At 37.7% G+C, this 20,823-nt stretch overlaps 2 protein-coding genes across 3 annotated transcripts in view; one reads left to right on the forward strand and one right to left on the reverse strand.

Annotated features, from left to right (window-relative positions):
- ENTPD1 (ectonucleoside triphosphate diphosphohydrolase 1) overlaps positions 1-17,389 on the reverse strand; it is a 53,259-nt gene extending 35,870 nt beyond the window's left edge. For both annotated transcript variants that reach the window (XM_082765003.1, XM_082765002.1), the window contains exon 1: positions 17,309-17,389. The gene's annotated coding sequence lies outside the window, so the exon portion shown is untranslated. The remainder of the gene's footprint in view (positions 1-17,308) is intronic.
- Positions 17,390-19,794: 2,405 nt separating this feature from the next.
- The window catches only part of LOC309879926 (gamma-aminobutyric acid receptor subunit pi-like), a 47,092-nt gene continuing 46,063 nt past the window's right edge, over positions 19,795-20,823 (forward strand). Inside the window, exon 1 of the mRNA XM_082764278.1 lies at positions 19,795-19,827. The gene's annotated coding sequence lies outside the window, so the exon portion shown is untranslated. The remainder of the gene's footprint in view (positions 19,828-20,823) is intronic.

Below are 20,823 nucleotides of genomic sequence, written 5' to 3' on the forward strand. Positions count from 1 at the left end.
GAGGTGAATCAGTTTTCTAGTTGATTTATTAGGTTTGTTCCTCTAAACATCACAGCCATTTAGCACTAATTGTTTAGTTTGTTTTGTACAAATACAAGTTAACACCCTTGTTGTTAAAGATACATAAAACTTCAGCAAATGAAACGTATGAAAAAGTTTTCACACAGCCTCTGGATGACAAGCAATATGAACGATGGATGGACACTGAAATATTTTAAAGCAGTACCAAAGGCCCATGCTTAAATATCTTGAGCTGCCAATCTATTTTATATGTTCATTAATTAGCAAAGTGCCGAACTCCATAACAGGCTTGCAATACCATATCGTATGGATTCAATATACTTTCAACGCTATTATCTCATTTCATTGAAGATCCTCTTGCCACTTTCATTTCACTTAAAAATATATTAACATACTAAAAGTAAAACCAATTCACCTTCATAAACTCTACATCTTAGTATAAAAAAATATACTCTAAAATGTTAATGTGTCACAGGGTTCATTAGTTAACCACCTAGTTAACAAAACACCAACAGCTCTTTCTGCTCAGGTTATTTCATATTCTTTCATATTCCTTATCAGCTGTAAATATTTTAAACCAAACTCCAGAGCATCTTACTTTACTTGCCAATTTTAATAAAAACAGTCACAGTCCCAAACAAGGCAACACCCTGCCCTGTAAGTCTGCTTCTTGTATCATTACCCATCATGTTTATACAATGCATCATACTCCCCTGCTGGGGACAGAGCTCTTATACCTAGTTTCCTGAGAGGAAAAACAAGTAATATTACTGCTTTTGAGCAAATATGCTAGCGTTGGTGGAATTTTTGAGTATTTTATTCTTATGCTCTGCATCTTTTAGTATCTTCTTGTCGTTTTATCCAGCAGAAGTGGCAGACACTCTTATATTAGCTTATCAAAGCAAAAGTTTCCATCTTTTCCATAAATTTCCATCATTCCCATAGAGCAGAAGCACTTCTTGACTACACAGGCCATAGCTCTCAACCACCTTAATCTCTCAGGTCTCACTGTTCATATTATTGGGCCACTAATACCTTGAAAAGAAAGGTGATCCGTAAGGCAAAATAGGTAAGACTTATGATGTACTATGCATTGTGTGTGTGTATAGCTAAATATCTATATACAGAGAGAGTGTACTAAGGCACAAGAAAAAATGGAGTAAGAAAAATACAGAAGAAAAATATCCTCAATGGCCTAAGAGGATTATATCAAGAACAAGATAGAGAAGAAAGAAATATGAGAAAAGTCTTTAGTACATATCATATGTTGAAATGGGACAGTGAGTACCAGTTGCCAGTCTAGTAAGCAGAACTTTACAATACCTCAAACTTAAATTGCAGAATGAAAAAAGAAAAATAAATTGTCAATATGCCTTTAGGTCTTGAATAATTACTATCTTATGACTGAAGGAAGGAGGAAAGTTTTGCTACCAGCTCTTCTCTATGGTTTATGACCAAAGTTAAATTAAGATTTAAAAAGACAAAAATTATCATGCAATACATTGGTAGCTAAGACAAAGATAAATATAAAAATAACCCCCAAACCAGCTATTTTTGAAAAAGAACTGTACATATTTAGATCAGATTAAGTCACTATTTTATTTTTTTCAGATAAGAGTACACAGAATGCAGGAAATATGCATAAAATGAAAAAAAAAATAACTTTAAAATAAATGCTTTTTTTTTTTTTAAAAAAAAAAAAAAAAAAAAAAAAAGAAAAAAGGCTGAATTCAGCCTGACTACCCACTCACCCTCTGTTAAGTGATTTGTTCTTTATTAAGTGAGCGTCTGCAGAGGAAGACCAGTTGCAGCACACAGACACTTTGACCATCAGCAAAAGAGAAGTTGACTGTATCCATCCAGAGGGACTATCTGAAGATAGTGTTGAAAAGGGAGATAGCTTAAAATTCCTGAGTATCTTTAATTTGCATATATTTGTTAGCCATAAATACACACATGATAAATCATCCCTCCTACTTTGCTGTGTTCTTGAAACAAAATATTCTCCCTTCCAGCAGAGTTACAGAAAGTAGGCTTTGCCATGGGAGATCAGTAAGCATCAGTTTGTGTTGGACCATTTATTGCCTTTTACCAAAGAGGAATGCACTAGATCTTCACAGCTGTAAAACCTGTTGCCTTCTTTACACCTCACCTAATTTCCATAGGTCTGTTCTGAGTTTGCTCATGTCCTATGCATGTTAGCGCTACAATGAACTGTCTCTAGAGATAAGAGTTTAAGATACTTCCATTAAGACTTGCTTTCAGATTCACTCTATGAGATATTTCTCCACGTGAATTTATATGTGCCTTACATCACTTTAAATAAAAGCATTTCAGTGTGGTCATCTTATTTAGTTTCTGTGCAGTTTCATGTTCTCATTTTTAGTTTTGTACTTCAGACTGTTAAAAATGGAAAGAAAAAAGGACAGACTTCAAAGAAGCCCTGAATTTCAGAAAACACTGTATCTTAACTCACTGCTTCCACAGGTACTAGTACTTTTGGTTTACAGAAAGTCTTCACCATATTTTGATTCTCTTTAAGTTAACAAGTTAAGCACAACAGTTACTTCTTTCTGCTAAAACTTTTTTTTGTGTACTTGACTTAATTTAGAGCTTGTGGAGAAAAGGTTAAGCTTGACGATTTCCAGTTGTATCAAGCTTCACATGAAATCTGAAGTTGGAAGCCTAATTTGTAATTTTATGAGTTTGTGCATGTATTAACAGAGATTAATCACTTTGGGGTCTAAAGACTCATTTATATCCACTTCATGATATAAATAGCTCTCCAGTCTTTCTATTAGTTGTACTGGTTGGCTTCCCCTTTTTTCCTCCATCACCAACTTCAAGTGTCACATCTTCATTACACAATCTATATCTAATACATGTACAGATCTTTTCTCTTACTAAATACACCTGTATAATTTCAGATCATATTTAGCTTTTTCTCCTAAACATATGCTTTACTTGTTCAGCACGCAGGTAACATCATTCAACTCACTTTTTCCATTAACACGCCTCCAGCTCCATATCTAGTCCAAATTGTCATTTGCATTGTTAGTGCTCTCCTGGACAAGCACAAGTATCTTCACCTACTTAAATGAGTGAAAACCTACTTAAAAGTGAACCTACTTAAAACTAAATTTTTACCTGACAATCTTGCCTTCAGGAATAGCCTTTCTACATCTCAGCATTATCTGATAGCTGAGGCTCTTCAATCTGATATTTTTCCCCCCTGAAGCCAAACATCTCAGCATCTGTCATTAAATCATTAACTCTTCAAACCTTCAACTTCCTTGGCTATGAGTATACTGATAAATTCTATTAAACAGATTATTGTACAAATTAGTTTGTTAATTACTTATATTCCCCCCTGCCCCCCACATCCTTTGAAAAAAGGAAGTTACAAGAGGAATGGAGTTCTGTGAATACATGAGTAAAGAGATATTTAAGTCTGAAAAAAAATATTCTCAACTAAAAAGATTCATACAGTACTAAACAAATATACTCAACCATCTTTAAGGAATTCCTGCACGGCAGTTTCTCTTTTAAGGGAACTATCAGTTTTTAAAGTCTCTTGTGCAAACCACTTTTAGGTAGAGAATCTCACAAATTAGGTATGTTAACTAGCTTAGTTACAGATTACTAGGCTGTATGATCAGTCCTCAGTTGCAGACAAGACCCTGTTTATACAGTTCCACACTTCCCAAGCATGCTTTCTGTGCTTGGATAAAGAAATTAGTCACCTGTGCATTTTACAGCGGCACTTGAATTCAGCAGGTAAGAAGCTTATGCCATCACTGGCAGCCCTGGATGCCAGGACACTCAGGTAGGGAAGGTGGCATGGTTGGAGCAAGATCAGTGTAGCACTGGTCAGGAAGGGATGCGAAGCGAAAGGCAAGACATCAGCTGCCACCTCCTGGCTCAGCTCTCACCAGCACCACTGGATCCAGCAGCAGAGTCACTACTAACATTCAAAAGCAGTCAGCTGCAAATACAAGTTTATGGGTTTTAGTCCATTTCTTAAGAGACTTTAGAGTAAGAAACCAGTTTAAAAAGTAGAATCAACAAATAGTTCTGTTTTCAAGCCCATTAGGGAATGTCAAATTTGAAACTTCCCAACTCAGATTTCAAATTTCAGATTTCAACTTCCTTATTGAGCATTCTAAGCTTCTTTCAATAAATTGATAGCTGGTCTTTAAAGACCTGTGAGTCATTAATCAAAATTTCTGGACTAATGCTGGAAGCTGCAAAAGAGAACAACTGCCTACAGAAGTTGCTGTATTTTTCTTTTACTTTTCACTTTTACATGGAACAGACTTCCTCTGAACTCAGCTATGACTGCTGGAATAAAATTACATCACACTAAAAAACCAGCATGCTAAAAATATAACTTGTAGGTATAATCTTAATTATGCCTAGGTTAGAAAGATTTAGTAACCTTGGAGATAGAAAACAGTGTAGAAACGATTATTTTTAGCATCAAGGAACTTCTCCAAGCAACAATGCCACACAGTACAAAAATATACCAGGTCAGTATGTTCTGGAGATTTCAGATGTTTCATCCTCTTATGGCCTAAACCATAGTACTATTAAACTATATTACTCTGGAACAACTTTATGCTTTTTAGACTTCTGTTCCATATGACTAAACAAGTTATCCAGACATGCTAAGATGTAAGAGAACTTTAAGTATAACATCTTTACAAGTCAAAGCTAACTCAACACAAATAGCTTTCCACTTGTTATCAAGGGAACTATCCACTGTCTTCAAATTTAATTTGCCTCATAACTTGAGGCTACCAGACTGTAGTGACAGGCAGAAGCAGTCTCATCTAAGAGTGCTGCCGGAAAAAAAGAAAAGCTATGTCATTTGGTGCTACAAAATCATATTTGTGTGCTGACAGTCCTCCCCATGCTCCTCTTGGTTTCTTCTATTATGAATATTTCTATTATGTACATGTCAAACTGGCCTGCTGGAGCAAGCACAGCAGCATGCCAGCCTTTTCTACCTCCTCACTGGGTAGCGAGAGCAAATGCATGCCTGTGTGTGTTTGCATGGGACTGTAGAAGGAAATGACTGAAAGCACCGTGTGAATAGTATCTGTTAATAACAGATTATATATCTATTATATTAATAACAGCTTCACTTCTATTAAATGAAGTAGAAATTCTTCAATAATTGCTTGAGATCTGTCTCTCTCCCTGACTTGATGCCCTACCAGTGACATACACCTCATAGGCAAGTATCATTATCTTGTTAACTATGAAGAAAAGCTCATACGTACATAAATGTGCACAGCAAATTAAATTGAGTTTGAACACTTAGTGTCATAGGCAATATGAAAGCAAATATACTGAACACCCATTAATAAGATTTACCAGAAGGCCATATGCAGATATCTGTCATTAATATCCAATGTTTTCCAAAATGCCCAGATTTCTCATGGGTTTGTTTCCCCTCATGTAGTACCAACTCTTAGGTGCTAAACACACAGTAAGGTCTCACAATCCCAAAAGGCAGATTGCACTCTCCTCCACTAAAATCAGTGCAAGCAGGCTGTGAAAAAGTGAACAACCCTGAAAAATCCATATTTCAATTCTTCTCTGGAGTTGTGCCACTGCACACTGCCACATTAACCAGCACATGCTTTACCATAGTACGAAACCAGAGTTTAAAGACAGCTTGGCTTAAATGCAGGCAAAATTAAGTATTTAACATTGGAACAATAGGGTTCTTTGTGGCTGGGAAAAATGTTTTTTTCCCCTCCAAGTGTTGGCAGATTAGCCCCAGCTTATTCTGCTTCTTTTACTCTGAGCACTTTTTTTTTTTCCTGTACTGTTTCAAAGAACAGTCTGGAATTCAGAGAACTGCATTACCTACCGCTGTGATACAGGCCTGCCTAGCATTATGAAATTGGAAAATGCATTTTCCCAAAGTAAACTCTCATTTAAACTTACAGAGATCCTGGAGTACCTGATGGGGGCTACAATAGCATGTACAAATGCAAATACTGCCAACCTCAATGTGTTAGTCTTTTCTTACATAGTTTCTTTGCTATTTTTAAGCCCCTCCCCTAGCATTCATTTTTTCCTTTTTCTTTTTAAGTTAAAGTTTCACTTCTTTTACTCCCTTCCTCCATCTGAAGCTTGCTCTTTCCCTTTTAAGAAGTCCTTCCTCTCACTTCCTAATATTATTCCTTTTCTTGGTATAATAATAAAAAATCTAATATTTTTACATTAAGCTATTTTATCTGAGTTTTTCATATGTTTCTTTTCTCTGGAGAAGACTTCTTACAATTGGTGTGCTTTTGTGTCTAAGAAATTCTAAACAAAATGCTGCTAAACTAAGTTTAAAGCATGAAGACTGGTTTTACTTTACAACAACCGTAATAACATCACTTGAAATTGTTCCCAGATGTAATCTGTAAGACTATGTTAAAGATGACAACATTTACTAATTAAAGTATGGCATGATTTATGTAGTAGTCTCTCATTGCTGCTCCTCAAAATGACTGCCTGTAACTAAAATTTGGCAATCCTTTTGCACATATTTAATATATTTTAAGACACAGTAGTGATAGCAGTGAAGGACAGCAGTGACAAGCTGAAGATCTACTGCAGAATGGGCTCATAAGTGCTCTTATCTCCATTTCTTATATAGCAAGATTTATATACAAAATACATTAAAAAGCTACTTTGAAATGATGGTAACAGCCACCTGCAGAAAACTAGCATTTACAGTCTTGATTTAGTTTTTGAAGTATTAGCATTCTAATAATTGCACTTGTTCAAACTACAGAACATAAGGTTTTGATCCTTATTGACAATTCTTTATTTGAAGAAGACATAAGCATGGTTTCTGATTTTATTTCCCCCCACTTCATCCTTTTAACCCCAGATTGACCCTATCTCAAATCGATTGCTCAGATGACTGTTCTTGACAAAGGAAAGTCAAAATACAAGAGTGCAGTATATATTTTGAAGATCTATTTTTTCTTTTATGTATATTTATACACACATCTGTACAAATTACTAATAAAAGAACTGTAATATGATTATTCCAGGTAAAGTTCATCACCTCTTTCTAATGGAAGTTAAATATTTGTCATCCATCCCTTAACTTTGATTTAATAAGGATAGCTTAGCCACCAGCATTAATTTATAGGAGGAGTAGACAAGCCCCCTCTCTGGTAATGACTGTTACCTCTTCAGACTCACCCAACTCTGTTCACAATCCCTTTATCTTCTTACTCCCATTTCAATGTATCTTTCCATGTAGTTTTCTGTGTCTTTATTTTACTCATGAACTTGTCAGCCAAGTAAATCTCGATGAAACTATCTTCCTTGAGCCCTTCCTTCAATCATCTTTTTAATAAGGAAATCTATAAATCTACCTTACCCTCCAACAAGCTGTTAACATGACTATAAAAAGAATAACTGAGGAGAAGACAAGCAACAAAGGAAAACCTGCAACACAAAATCTCAATGTCAAACACCCTCAGGCACTTCTCATTGAATCCTGGTCTTACTCCTTCAACGGCAATTCAAGAAGTCTGAGTTCAAGAGCAATTTGGGACTCCAGCCAAAATCCAGCACGAGTGAAAGAACACCCAGTCATTCAGGCAAGAGCTGAAAACTCAAAACAAATGGCAGCCAAGTCACCTCCCTTGAGTGCCACCACATAAGACATTAACTATATTAACTATGCTTCTGCACGGCCACTGAGGAGCAAGCAGACCAGCAGGCGCTGAATGCAGATAAACATTCAAACATTTAGAAGCTGAGGTTCACTAAGGTTCAGAGATATACAAGGAGTATTTCTCTGTAGACTACTTGAGATTCTTGGCAAAAGCCAAAAATCTGGGATCAAACCATGCTTTGATTGCCTGTTTCTTTAGTCTCCTAATTCAGGGTGTTTATAGACCTTAGTTTCTCCCACAGAAAAGAGAAAATAAAACAAGAAGCAAGAGAACATTGGGATTTGTTGTTACAAGACCACGAGTCTGTACCAGGCCTGTGGTTTCCTCAGAGGGAGGAAGAGGTGGGATTGTATTCAGGCACAGTGCACCCAAAGCACAGTGCCTTTCAGGGTTGCATGCACGTCCCTTGGTTGTCCTCACCATCACCAAAATGTTCTTTGTATTTTTTAATCAGAGCAGGATTTATGCAGTTTCTTGGAAACAAACATCCCTTTGGGACTGAAAGTACTCAGGGAAACTCAGACAGCGCTTGCCCAAGGCTGTGCACATGAGCATCTGAGAGTTAGCAGGCAGCATGCCCTGTGGGCTGTCCGTTATGTGGCCAAGCAGCAATGAATGGGTTAGAAAGGCATGGGAGAGATCTATCCTGACATATACTCTGAGTTTGTACCATGGCCTGCTTCTAAAAGATGTCCTGTGCAAATGGAAATAAAGTTAAAGAAAAATCTACAGATGCAAAGAAGTTAGAAATATTTCAAGAATTTTACTGCAAATATGACCATTTCTTTAAGGAAAGTAAACAAAAATTCTGTCACAGGTAGAATGACTTTCTAGCCTATCCAAATTTAGGCAGCTGTGGTGGCTTAAGGCTTTGAAATATAATTAGCAGAAAACATTCAAACAAAGAATTTATAAGCAGAGTGAAACCCAAGGTTTTCAGTTATTTTGAAAACATGTTGGTCATTGAATGCTAATTTACCACTTCGTGCAAGGTTTGTTTAGTTCATGCATTCAAAGCTTGTCTTTGACGTGCACTACAGCAAAAATACTTGTTTTCTTTGAGAAAGTAGTATAACAATTATGCATGTTCACCTAGTGATCACACTGCAGAAACAGGAACCTAAAAGTTCACAATGAAGTTCACCTAACCCATTTAAGCACTTTTAACATTTTTTTTTCCCCATTGCCAAGACTGCAGTATTCTTGTTCTAGACTGAATGCAATGACAGCTCACTTAATCTCCAGAGATGTTTGTATAGCCTCATTACTAAGCCGCTGATTTAAAGTGTCAAGGTGACATTGCACATGTCAGTTAAAGTTTTAACTAATCCAACAAACTAATTTTTTAGACATGATTTTGAGATTAAAAAAATGTCTTCACTAACACATTATAATAAATATTTAGAGCTTTATCAGAGCATTTGCTCCAACAGAACTTAAATCTCAACAACTTTATAGAGGCAACAGCCCTCCAGCAGCAGCTCTCCCAGCAGGGTGACACCAGGTTCAGGCTGCCAGCACCACAGCAGGAAGAGCTTGAGCTGCAATTAGAAAGCAGGGCTGGCTGCCTGGGGCTACAGGTCTTGGGTATCTTAATTGCATGGGGTACATTAATAATTCCACTATTTAAATGCCTTGGCTAGCATAAACAGCACTGGCACTTACAATACTTTACTTAAATAGTGTTTAAATATAGTAATATTGCTAAAGACCTGGTTTAAAGGTAACAATATAAATATTGATTATAAAGCTCTTAAAGCACTTGAGAGCTACCCGAACACTGATCAACATTCAAACAGCAGAACTGTTCACAATACAGAGTACTGATTAGATAAGGAGATAGGTAAACAACTACCAGGAAATCCTTGGTTATATAAAGCCACTAGCTGAAATAAGCTATTGTACGTGTAAATAAAACATTGATGATAAACAGAATTCATCAGCAGTCAATAACGTAGATACATTCTACATATTTTCAAAAATCAGTCCATAGTTAAACAAAGAGTCATCACTATCCTGTCTACCTGCCCTGCTCCTGCAGGTACATCAGCCATTTTCAACAGAGGTGTGTCAGTGCTTTATGCAAGCTTTTTAAGTTGTAGGAGCTGTTTACATGTACTGGCAGGCTGGCTTCAGACTCTCCACAGCTGCAAAGCCACAAACCCCTTATATCCACCTTGGGAAAAGCATTTCCCCTGCAAGCAAAACAGTTGCTCTTTCCCTGGGGGTGGAATTGCCATTCCTGACTGTAATATTTCCCCCCCACACACAACTTGCTTTGGCCAGTCTCTCTCATGACTTCACTGTATTTACAGATGCTGTTGTATGCACCTCACCTGAGTTAGGCCTCATTATGTTAGCTGTAATTACTGTGAGCCAGCCTCCTAGGCTGCAGGATTTATGTGCACCTTCACCCCACAGTGGGGATTGCTGAAGCAGAGCAGGGTTTTCCTCGTTCTGAGGATGATACCACACTGCCACCCTCAGCAGGAACAGCAAATCATCATTAATGCGAGCATTTTCCTCCTTTCAAAAAAAGAGAGCCTCAAGTGATCTTGATTTCACTTTGTGAGACATAAACCTGTCTCCCATCCACTGTGTGTTGCTATTACAAGCAGCGTCGCATTTGCAGGAAATAAAAAGTTGAAGCACCTACACCAGTACAGTTTGCAGTGTTCTGCTGAGGCTCCTCTTTGGATACAGGGAGACAGTATGTAAAGACAGACTGACAAACAATTACAATGGTAAATATTCTTAATGAAGAAGTCTGATATGTCTTTTTCATAGATATACACTGGCTGAGAAATCAGAACCAAGTAACTTTCATTTTCCCCACTGGATATAAGCATACCAAAACAGTCTACAAGAACCACTTTTGTATAACATATCTGATTTTAAAATGTTACAGTTCATGTTTTGCTGGCATACTTAATGGACACTTTAGCTATCATTACCCTCTATAATTTAAATACTTATATATTTTCTTACCTTTAAGGCAGCTCTTGAATCGGTTCAACATAGTACCTGTTTTAAAGTATCTACCTTGGAATCAATTGTGATTTCTCACTCACTCAAGTTTGTGTGATCGGCTTAAGAAATACAAAACCCATAATTTCAGAAACACTTGGGAATAGCTTTTACTTATATCAAGACCAGATCTTCTTCTCTGTATAATCTGTATTCCTTTAATCAATTGATCATGTTCAGGGTATAAAACAGTACAGTCCCCATTTCCTGTCCATGTTTATGTCTGCATTTGCTCAGTAACAAACATTATATACCCTTCAAGAAGACGATCACAGAGATGTAACAGCATCAAGGTGGTAATTCTTGAATAAAGGTGACAACATTTTTTTTTTTTTTTTTTTTTTTTATCTGAACCCACATTTTCATTTTCTTTTCACATTTGTCTGAAAGTGACCAGGAAAATAACATCCTAGAAGAAAATTTCACAAATAGTACTAACTGACTACACAAAACTAATTAGACTAGAATTGCAACTTGAGCCCAAACCCTCACATTTTATATATATTTTAGGCTTACGGTGTAACATATTAATATATTGTAAATAAATTGTTTTCCTTAACATTTGCTATTTTATATGATTGGCAGTAGATGAATTCATTTAAGTAAATTTTACTCACAGAAAGCAAACAGTATTCTACATTATTTTACCTCCAGGAGGCAAATTCTCAAATTTTTAGGTCCGTAGCTACTCAAAGTAGTTGCAGATAATATATTTCAGTACACAAAATACAGAAGAACATCACATGCAGAATTGACTTAGTACAACTTTAAAAGTTACCCTTATTTTAAATTTTAGCTTTTCCAAGTGCTAAAGGTGTACATTGTTTTCATTTTTAATAAAATTCCCAAAAAGCTTTAGTTTACTTCAGAGATAAAACTGATGCTTCTTCAAAAACGTCAGCACATTAGCTATTGAAATTATATTTTATTCTCTTGACAGTGTAGAATTGACATTATGTAATCACACTGTCATTACAGACCTGACAAAATCTTAAATGTTTTATTTCACTAATCCTGCAGTTTTGAGTTTTCAATCTAGTTGTTTAAGGAAATAAAATATATGTCATTGCCTACACACATTAGCCTCAAAGTTCCCAGTAATTAATTTTGAATACACTAATTTGACAGATGATTAGTTTCAAATTTATAGTGTTATTCAAAAATAAACACAGAAGGGAAAAACAGATCTTTCAGTATCCTGCCTTCTTCCCAGAAGAAAGTTGGAATCCTGAACTTAACCTTATCTGGCCTTTAAGGAGCACAAACTTCAAGAGTTGTTGCCGATACCCCAGTTGGGACAAAGCATCAGCACAGAACCCAGACCCCTTTTTAGACACCAGCTATGGGCCAAATACAGGAGCTGGGCTTTCATAATCTCGCTCCTCATAATTTAGGTACAAATAGTTTCCATTTTCCAGCTGTCTACTCTCATCCCAGAGCCAAGCATCAAGGCTTGTTTTTCCTCTGAGGTGAATACACCAGCTATGGGTATTTGGCCAATATATGCTGTTTTCTAGGCTCCCCCTTCAGTGCAGCACTGTAGTATTCCCATAGTCTGGAAATGGAATTGTAAAATTATCTGTATACAACTTTGTTACATCATAATGTAAATTAGACCAGGAGTTTAACAGTAATTCTTCAACTTGAGGTATTAAAATTTCAATGCAACTTTGCAAGCCTTTAATAAAATACACTTAAGAGCAGAAGATAAAGAAAATGCAGGACAAACAGTACTGTAGAATAATAAGAAAACACCAGGAGTGATTAGGCTGGGAAAAAACACACCTTCTCCTCCCTTCCTCCCTGCCTTCCCCCCCCCAAAGAAAAAACAAAAAACAACACCCAAACCTATATTTGGAATAAATAGTCTTAAGCTAAAAATACAAATACTTTCAAAAAAGTTGTGGCTGACAGCTACAGTTCAATTTTTAGATGATATTTTTAGTCTTTTACCAAATTTAAGAGTACATATACAGCTAAAGGTATGCTTTTTAAACATGTAAGTGATGTGTAATGTGAGCATTGCACATCCCAAGGAAGGTTCATTTAGTAGGCTTGAACTTCATTCTCTGCCGAGTTTTCTCCGCTGAGTTCAATAAAACAGACACTGAAGATAATTCACTCCATTTCCATCAATTACTGTATGATTTTAAATTCATGTGACACCTAAGACCACTGTAGACGTTGACTCACATTAATTTCTACTGAAAGATTTTAGTACATGTATATCTAACTCCTTTTAAACTGCCTTTGGCATTTTCTGTTCTCAGAATTATTTTTTTATTCTAGTTTAATAGATCGGACATATTATATATATATTTTTTGAATTAAAGTAACTCCACATGCATTCTTGAGGAAAATTGAAAGTGATTTGAACATAATTATACATTTCTCACATGGTCTTTTGGCAATTTAAAACACTTTTGCCTTGAGGATAATAGAGATAACAGTTTCTCCTGTGGAATTAAGGTCCATTGTTACCCAGATTAAAGTTTTGCTTCTGATTTAAATAGGAACATGCGGAAGATGTGGAAGTCCTCTGTATTGACCTGAAGTTCAGATACATTAAAACATGACAGAAATCTGTCAGATCCTTTTACGGTTTTTTAAAATATGGATATTTAGGTTTAGGATTGTAATCTAGCCTGATACTCTGTACTTATTTCATTCACTTGTGAGCTAGCAGCATAGCCTGTGATTTCAAAAATCACAGGAATTGAGGCATAATTTCCATCCATTGCACAAGAATCTGAGAAAGACAGAACATCATGATAGTGATTTCTTTATACAGATCTGAAACTATCAATCTGAATAGCTCCAGGAATGCAGAGACATAAGTATGCCCCAGTGGTTTAAAAAGAGACTCTTATGATGTTTTTCTAATGAAGACAGATCTCATCTGAGATTTTTCCACTGCTGTGTTGCTTTAACACTGCCTAGGCTATATCACCCTGCTTATTGCAAACTATAGCAGACATTTAATGCTGAATGGATTGTCTGTGTCCTCCCCAGAGGACTACGGAAGCATCTGGTGAAAAGCGTCAGCACCTTTGCCCAACACTTTTCCACAGGCAGGATTCAGCATGAGTACTACAAGTGCAGTTGTGTGGCACTGAAGTATACCTCTAGCAAATCATGTACTTGAGGAACCTGCTGCTCCAAACTTCCATAAAGCCAAGCTTATGTATTTATGGATTTATTTCTCTGTGGTCTATGAATTTTCCCCTAACAAAGCTTTTTAGAGAAATTAAGGAATTTTATTTTGAGGTTAAAACGAATTTTCTTTTCCTGGAAATCCTGCTATAAACTGACAGCCTTACAAAGAGTTATTCCCAATCAAAAAATAATGTTGTCATTGCCTACATTGGAAAAGTTTAACTTCACCAGCTATTGGCCTAAATACACAGTACGGCTTAGAATTTCTACATCATGGGGGGTCATACACAGCATATTCATAATGCAGACAAAAGCAAACATTGCATTTTAATTTGATAAACATCCTTTAAATTACAATCATATATTTAGTAGGCTATTGTCTTATTATTCTTCTTGTATGCTTTCATAAGTGGAAGTCTAACAAGCACCTGTTAGAAACAGTCTCCACATTCGTAAGTAAATTTTAAAGTAAACACTGTTAAACACCTTTTCTGTTTATAAATAGCCTAACTCTTAATAAATGGTACATTAAGAACCAATTAAGAACACAAATAGGAGTTTGATTATGGGGTAGTGCACAGCCAGCTTTAGAAACAAAATTTGTGTGGTTCCTCAATTTGCTTTTCAAACTTGGGAGTACATTAGCAGTTGGAACTCATAGCTCATGCTGAAAATAAAGAAAGAAACAAAATAAGTTTTTTATTCCTTGTAAAAGAAACAAGCTTCTACGTGATCTTCTCAACATCATGTCATGTGTTGACAGATTACAGAGGTATAAACTAAATTGTAAACAGATGGACCCTTGGGGCATATAATCACAGCACAGTGCAACCCCATTTGAGCTGGAAAACAGTATTTTTTGTTAAAGCAGCATTTCAATATTATGTCATCAATCCTTTTCATCTTGCTCAGATCACACAGCAGGTAGGGCTTAAGAAGCGAGCCTTTGATGTATAGTTCTTAAGTTTTTAGCATGTCTCATACCTGCGTAGCTGATGATAGAAAGTGATCATGTACAGTCATGAACATTGGTGGCATCTTTAGGTAGACAGAGCATAAGCAGGAGAGCGCAGAAAGCGTCACTTCTAAGAACTACTTTCATAAAGAGTAGGAAAGGTTCAATAACCACTCCAGCTTTGGGGAAGAAAGGTCAACCATTTTCCAGTGATTTGGCCATTACCACTAGGACTGCATAACAGCAACTCAGTGAACTTGTTTGGCCAGACAGTTCCCACGTCTGGTGCCTCACACCTCTTCCTGGTTCTACTTACAGCTGAGGTTTCCTACCTATACTCAAGTGTATTTATCATGGCCCAGGCTAGAGACGTTATAATGATGATGTAGTGCATTAATATCTATACAGTTCCCTGCAGTAATGGGGATGGTGAAAACTGTGTCTTGATGTTTCAGCAATGCACTAGCTTGAGGCTTTTTAATCGATAGCTGAACAGGTACATTCTGCTCACAATTAAAAATGAGCATTTTGGGCTGGTAAAAAAACCTGTCAAGCCAGCAAGACGCATCACAGCCAGAGGCTTACACATTTCCACTGCCCTAATAAACTGGAAAATTGTATATGATGCAAGGCTAGCACAAGCCTGTCTGTTCTTGACAGAATCAGTTAATCCACCTGGCCTTTCAAGCATTGACAGAATCATACAAAGAAAAATCAATTACCCGAGATAATCAAATCCAGTGTCTTCATTTCAGCTCTTTCACTCATTTCATCTAATTCTTAAGTATTGACATTATTCTGGGCATAATGGAAACATAAGTACTTCATTAAAGCCAGCACCTGGACATACTCAATAGTGTAGCAAGAGCTAACAAAGCTATGCCAAATACATCCTTACTGCTGTAAAGCAACTGACAAGTAATACAACCCAAAATATGTGCTTTTCAAAACAGCCTTTAGAGAAACAATGGTTTCAGGTGAAGTTGCCTTGCCCTTGGGGTGGTATCCCCTTGGAGTGCTTTGACACTACTTGTGAGGAGTAAAGGTTAACAAAAGTGCCAGAATGCTACAACCTGAGCTGAAGGTGTTCACATGTGAGATGCATCCTGGCTGCAAATAGTGGCATCCATTGAGGTAACAGAACCACAGTGCTCCAGGCTGAAAGGCAGGGTAGTAGAGCCCCAACTTCAGTAAGAACATTTCAGCATATGAGTAATCCTACAAGAGGTCGAGTGAACATTAAAGCAAGCCATTAAGCCCCAGTGACTTCAGTGAAACACAGAGGTGAGAAGTGAAATACAAAGTTTGCTTGACAAGTAAAAGCTTACTGAGAGCAGAGAAATTTCAGTCCTAGATAGGTCTAAAACAAAATGTTGAAAACATCCAATACTCAAACAATGATTGTGTTGTGTGTCTCTTCCTGCAGGTAACACTCAAAAATTCCTTTCTGTATGACTGGTCAGCAAGATACAAAAGGGAAGACTGAATTCTTACATTTTGAACTATTTTCTATTTCCTTTATTTTCACTCAAAGTGGAACAGTTGCAGAGTACGTGGCCTTCAGGTCACTGAGAATTATAATAATCACTTCAATGCAACTATTCATGCAGTCTGTACTAGGTATAAGAATTTAGATTTTCAGGGTCTATACTCAAGTAGGAATGTTTGTCCATATATTTTAGGACACTAACTGACTCTCCCTCTATTTCCAATATATAATAACCAGAAAACTTTTTCCTAAAGAATTCTAAAGATGGAGGATGTTTTATTGTGTTATTTGCATCCATTCCATTACACTCACTGGGGCACTCTATAATGAAAGAGTAGTTCATAGTAATATCAGATATTCTCCAATTAGCAGATTTTGTAAGTCCTCAACATCAGTATTACATATTGGCTCATTAAAGTTGAAAGATTTAAATCAGTTCTATGTGTCACTGGGCATTCTCAGACTTTTTTGTTTTGCATTTAGCTTAGGTACAGAATTATATTATTTGGTCTCACTTTCAGGTCCTCACAAATACTGCTTTTATTCAGGACTGGCTTAGTTAGAATTCCAAGCATTTACCATTGCATTAACATCTCAAGAATGATACTAATGAAATGTTAATGTAATTAAAAATGGGGATGTTCTGGTTTATGATACATCACTAAGTATTTCGTGTATCAATCTGATTAAATGATGATGATATTGGCTTATTTATAAGGGTAATCTATTCTTGAGCAAGCAGTTCAAGCAATTAAAAACCCATAGCCAGCCTGCTGATCACAATTTAATACATCTCCAGGATTCTCAGGGATATTAGGATTTCACTATATTTTCTATTATTCTTAGCATGACAGCTATTGAAAGTCATTACAGATTATAATGCTTTTTAATCAGCAATGCAGATTACAACAACCCCTGAGGTTGCTATTTATAATGAAAAACTACTAAAAAACAACTTACCCGATACGGATGCAGAGGGCTAAATGTGTAGAGTTAGATGATTTCTTACTGTGGATAGCCAGATTTTGTGTGTGCTCTGAAACAATTTCATTAGTCTTTACCAGCCTGAGGATGGAGTCAGCTGATTTTCCCAGCCTATGAATGGCTCTATTCAAAGACTTGAGCTTTGGGTTAATAATTGAGCCGTCCTGCTCTGGGACTAACTCAAGGGCAGGTGACAGGGGTTTGGCACCTCAGAGGTCCCACTGTTACAATGGGAAAGGGCACGGGCTTTGCAGAAGGAGGGAGCACAGCCCTTGCTGATGGTGCAACAACCACAGGCACTCTGAAGGACCTGCCTAATCCGGGGTTAGACAAACCAACATGAACTTTAGTTTTATATTAACAGACTTCATTGACAGCCTAAAACCTTATGTTGGTTTGTCTTGGGAACTGAATTCATTTTTAAGACTGTCATTTACCTGCTTCTCTCCAGCAGACACCGTCACACTGCTCATGGCCTGGGTGCTATTTCAGGTGATCTCAAGTCCCAGTGGCAGCTACTGCTCCGTGTTCTTCTCTGGAGGGAATGCACACTGCACGGGGTTGTCAAATGCATCTCAACTGCCTTGATGTCTTTTAAAAAGCTTGAAAGTCAGACAGGTGTCAATTTTCACTTCCTTGAAAGTGGATTACTTTTCAGATTTTTCCATTTGAGTGTTGACAACTGAAACAGCATGCTTCAAATTTTCAGAGACTGTTTTCATCCTATTTAAATTATGACCTTTAGTTAGTGGGAACTCGAAATAGGTTTTAAGATTTAGATGGGAGAAGTTCCCTAGAATTTTCACAATTTCTGATACTATCCATTAGATATAATCTGTTCTTGGAGTACTATTGGGAATAATAAACATCAGCGTTGTTTCTATGCCAGTTGGTAATAGAATAGTCTTTAAGGCCATTTTCTCAGTTCTAATGCTATGAAATGCCAAATGGGACCAAGTTTGCTGATTCTCCTACTTGCAGCTGCTCTGCAATAGAAACAATCAGGGATTTTTTTTTTTTCCCCACTGGGTTTCAAGCTTTCTGCTTGACTGATAAAAGACAAACACTAAACATGTTACAGTTAGAGTGTGTTCAAACAAGAGATATGATGGGGGGGGGGGATTACCCCAGAGCAGGCACACTCAGCACATATTCTTGACTTATAATTGGATCAGCGTTCAGTTTTTTTGCAGAGAATGTGGGATTTTACATTTCTAATTTCTCCTGCCCACAGATGCAGTAATAAATAAGGGCTTTAGGCAATAACAGTAACAGAAAGGCACAAAGCAGCAAAGAAATACGCTCCACTTTGCCAGAGATGTGCTTTTCCTTTCTGGGCGCCAGCCCTTTCCATGTCATGTACCTTGGGGTGAGCTTCCAGAGCAGCAACAGCAGGCACGTGGTGTCAAAGCAGCCTCCTATAATGAGGCATCACTTGCCATTTTATAGAGAAAGTAAAGAAAAAGCAAACAACACATGCCTACTGAACTGAGACCAGCACACACTAGAGAAAGGGAACTAAATCTGAAGGTACTTACTGCTGGAAGATGCAGGGCTGGGATCTCTCAGACTTTGCCTTTATCATCAACATCAAAAAAAAAAAACAACAATGCTAGTGATTGAAACTGCAGTTGTCAAAACCATCTCTCCTCCACAGCTTGGACCAGCAATACCATATTTTGGTACTGCTGATAGTGACCCTGTCAGGAAGGATTTCTTTTGCTCTTCCTTATATCTTAACTGCAGGCAGTGGCTTCTGGCATATCAAACTGACAGAATTTACCTCCCCTAATACAGCCTGGTGTGGGAATTTCATTCTCCAAGTGTTTTCTTTCATCTTGTGCTGCATGGAACAGCGTTACCCCAAAGTGATACTTCTGGGCACATGCAGGCTGCAGACAGCTCCAGAGGTAACAGGTCAGAAAGGAAAGCAATGGCAAAACCTTTTTTTTTTTCCTTCCAGTCACTGCTGGAAAGACTCAGTGTTACCTGAAACCTCCAGAACATCTCTACATCAGATGGAAAAGAAGAATGGAAGTTTCATCCCATGGTAGCTAGGGTGCAACTATTGCAAGAAGGAAAATGAGAAAATAAGTTTGAGGCAGTAAGTTTTATGCAAGCTTTGGTACAGGGCCACAACACAAGCAGCATGCTGGGAAGTGCTGCCCTGACTCTTTTGGCAGACATCCCTCACCAATTCTCCCCTCTAGCACAGTTTACCCAAAGCCCACTAGAAACTGAACAAGGCGAGAGCAAGCAAAGGAGTGGCAGTAGGAGGACGAGGCTGCTTAGAGGAACCTACGAGTGCGTGTGTGTGCATGTGTGCGTGCGTTAAGCCAGTGCTAGCAGGGGGCCCCCCCTCTCCCAGCGCCCACCCACCCCCGCTGGCCGGGGGCGGGCTCGAACCCGCGGCGCGGCGGCCCCGCACTCCGGGCCGGCCGCCGGGCTGCACGGAGCCGGCCGCAGCGCTCCGTCCTCCGCCGCCCTGCCCGCAGGTAAGGCGCGCCGGGAGCCTGCCCCAAGCGCTGCTCCTTCCCCGGGGTGCTCTGCCCTTCCTTCCCTTCGCATTCCTCCCCCCTTAGATTATTATGGTTATTTTTTAAGTGTTATTCCCCCCCTCCCTTAGGTATTAAGATGCATTCTGCTGGATTAAAAACAACAGCCAGAATAACTCAAATTGCCATTAGGAAGATAAAACTAAGAACTGAGGAGTGATTTATGCCCGTTCTCCTTCCCTAGAAAAAAAGCTTACAAAAACTTGTTTTAAAAATGGTGAGTGGCATATGGGGAAGCATCTCCAGGAAGGTTAATTCAGGAGCCAGCTTCCATCTTTCCTCCAACTCACCATGAAATCTGTGTGGCTCACCTCAAATCAATATGCAGATCGACAGTGTGCATGTGCTTTAAAACGTGTGCCATATCTGAAGGAAAACAATTTGTTGATTAAACCGGTTATTGAGTCATGATGGAAGGAAATATTTGAATTAAATGAAAGCATTTCTTTAGCACACTTCCTAATTATAAAAATCACCCACCTATACACAATTTCAGTGTCTATTCAAACTTTATAAATAGGGTTCTTAAAGGTTACTTTTTAGCATGACAACTCTAGGTAATTCTAATGACTTGTCATAGAATAAAGCTAATGCAGTATGTACTTAAAGAATAGGAAGACCTTGAAATAGTTACACACTTAGCCACGTGGGAAAAATCAGCCAAATCCATATTAGTGGGGAAAAAATCCAAAATACATGTTTTATTGAAAAATACCACATACTGTCAAAGTCCCTTTCGTGATTTCCCCTTAGAGATCTTGCTGACTTGGAGCTCAGATTTACATTTGTTAGAATAATGCCTCTGACTTTAGTCTTGGCAGGTACAAGTGTCCAGCTGAGCCCAGGGCACTGAATTTCAATATTCAATATTCTGTTTTTGTATAATTAGGAGTATTTCTTCCTGTGAATATCATTCACTAATGCATATGTTTCTAC

This window comes from Aythya marila (assembly GCF_965140915.1).
Source record: "Aythya marila genome assembly, chromosome: 7".
Taxonomy (NCBI): Eukaryota; Metazoa; Chordata; class Aves; order Anseriformes; family Anatidae; genus Aythya; species Aythya marila.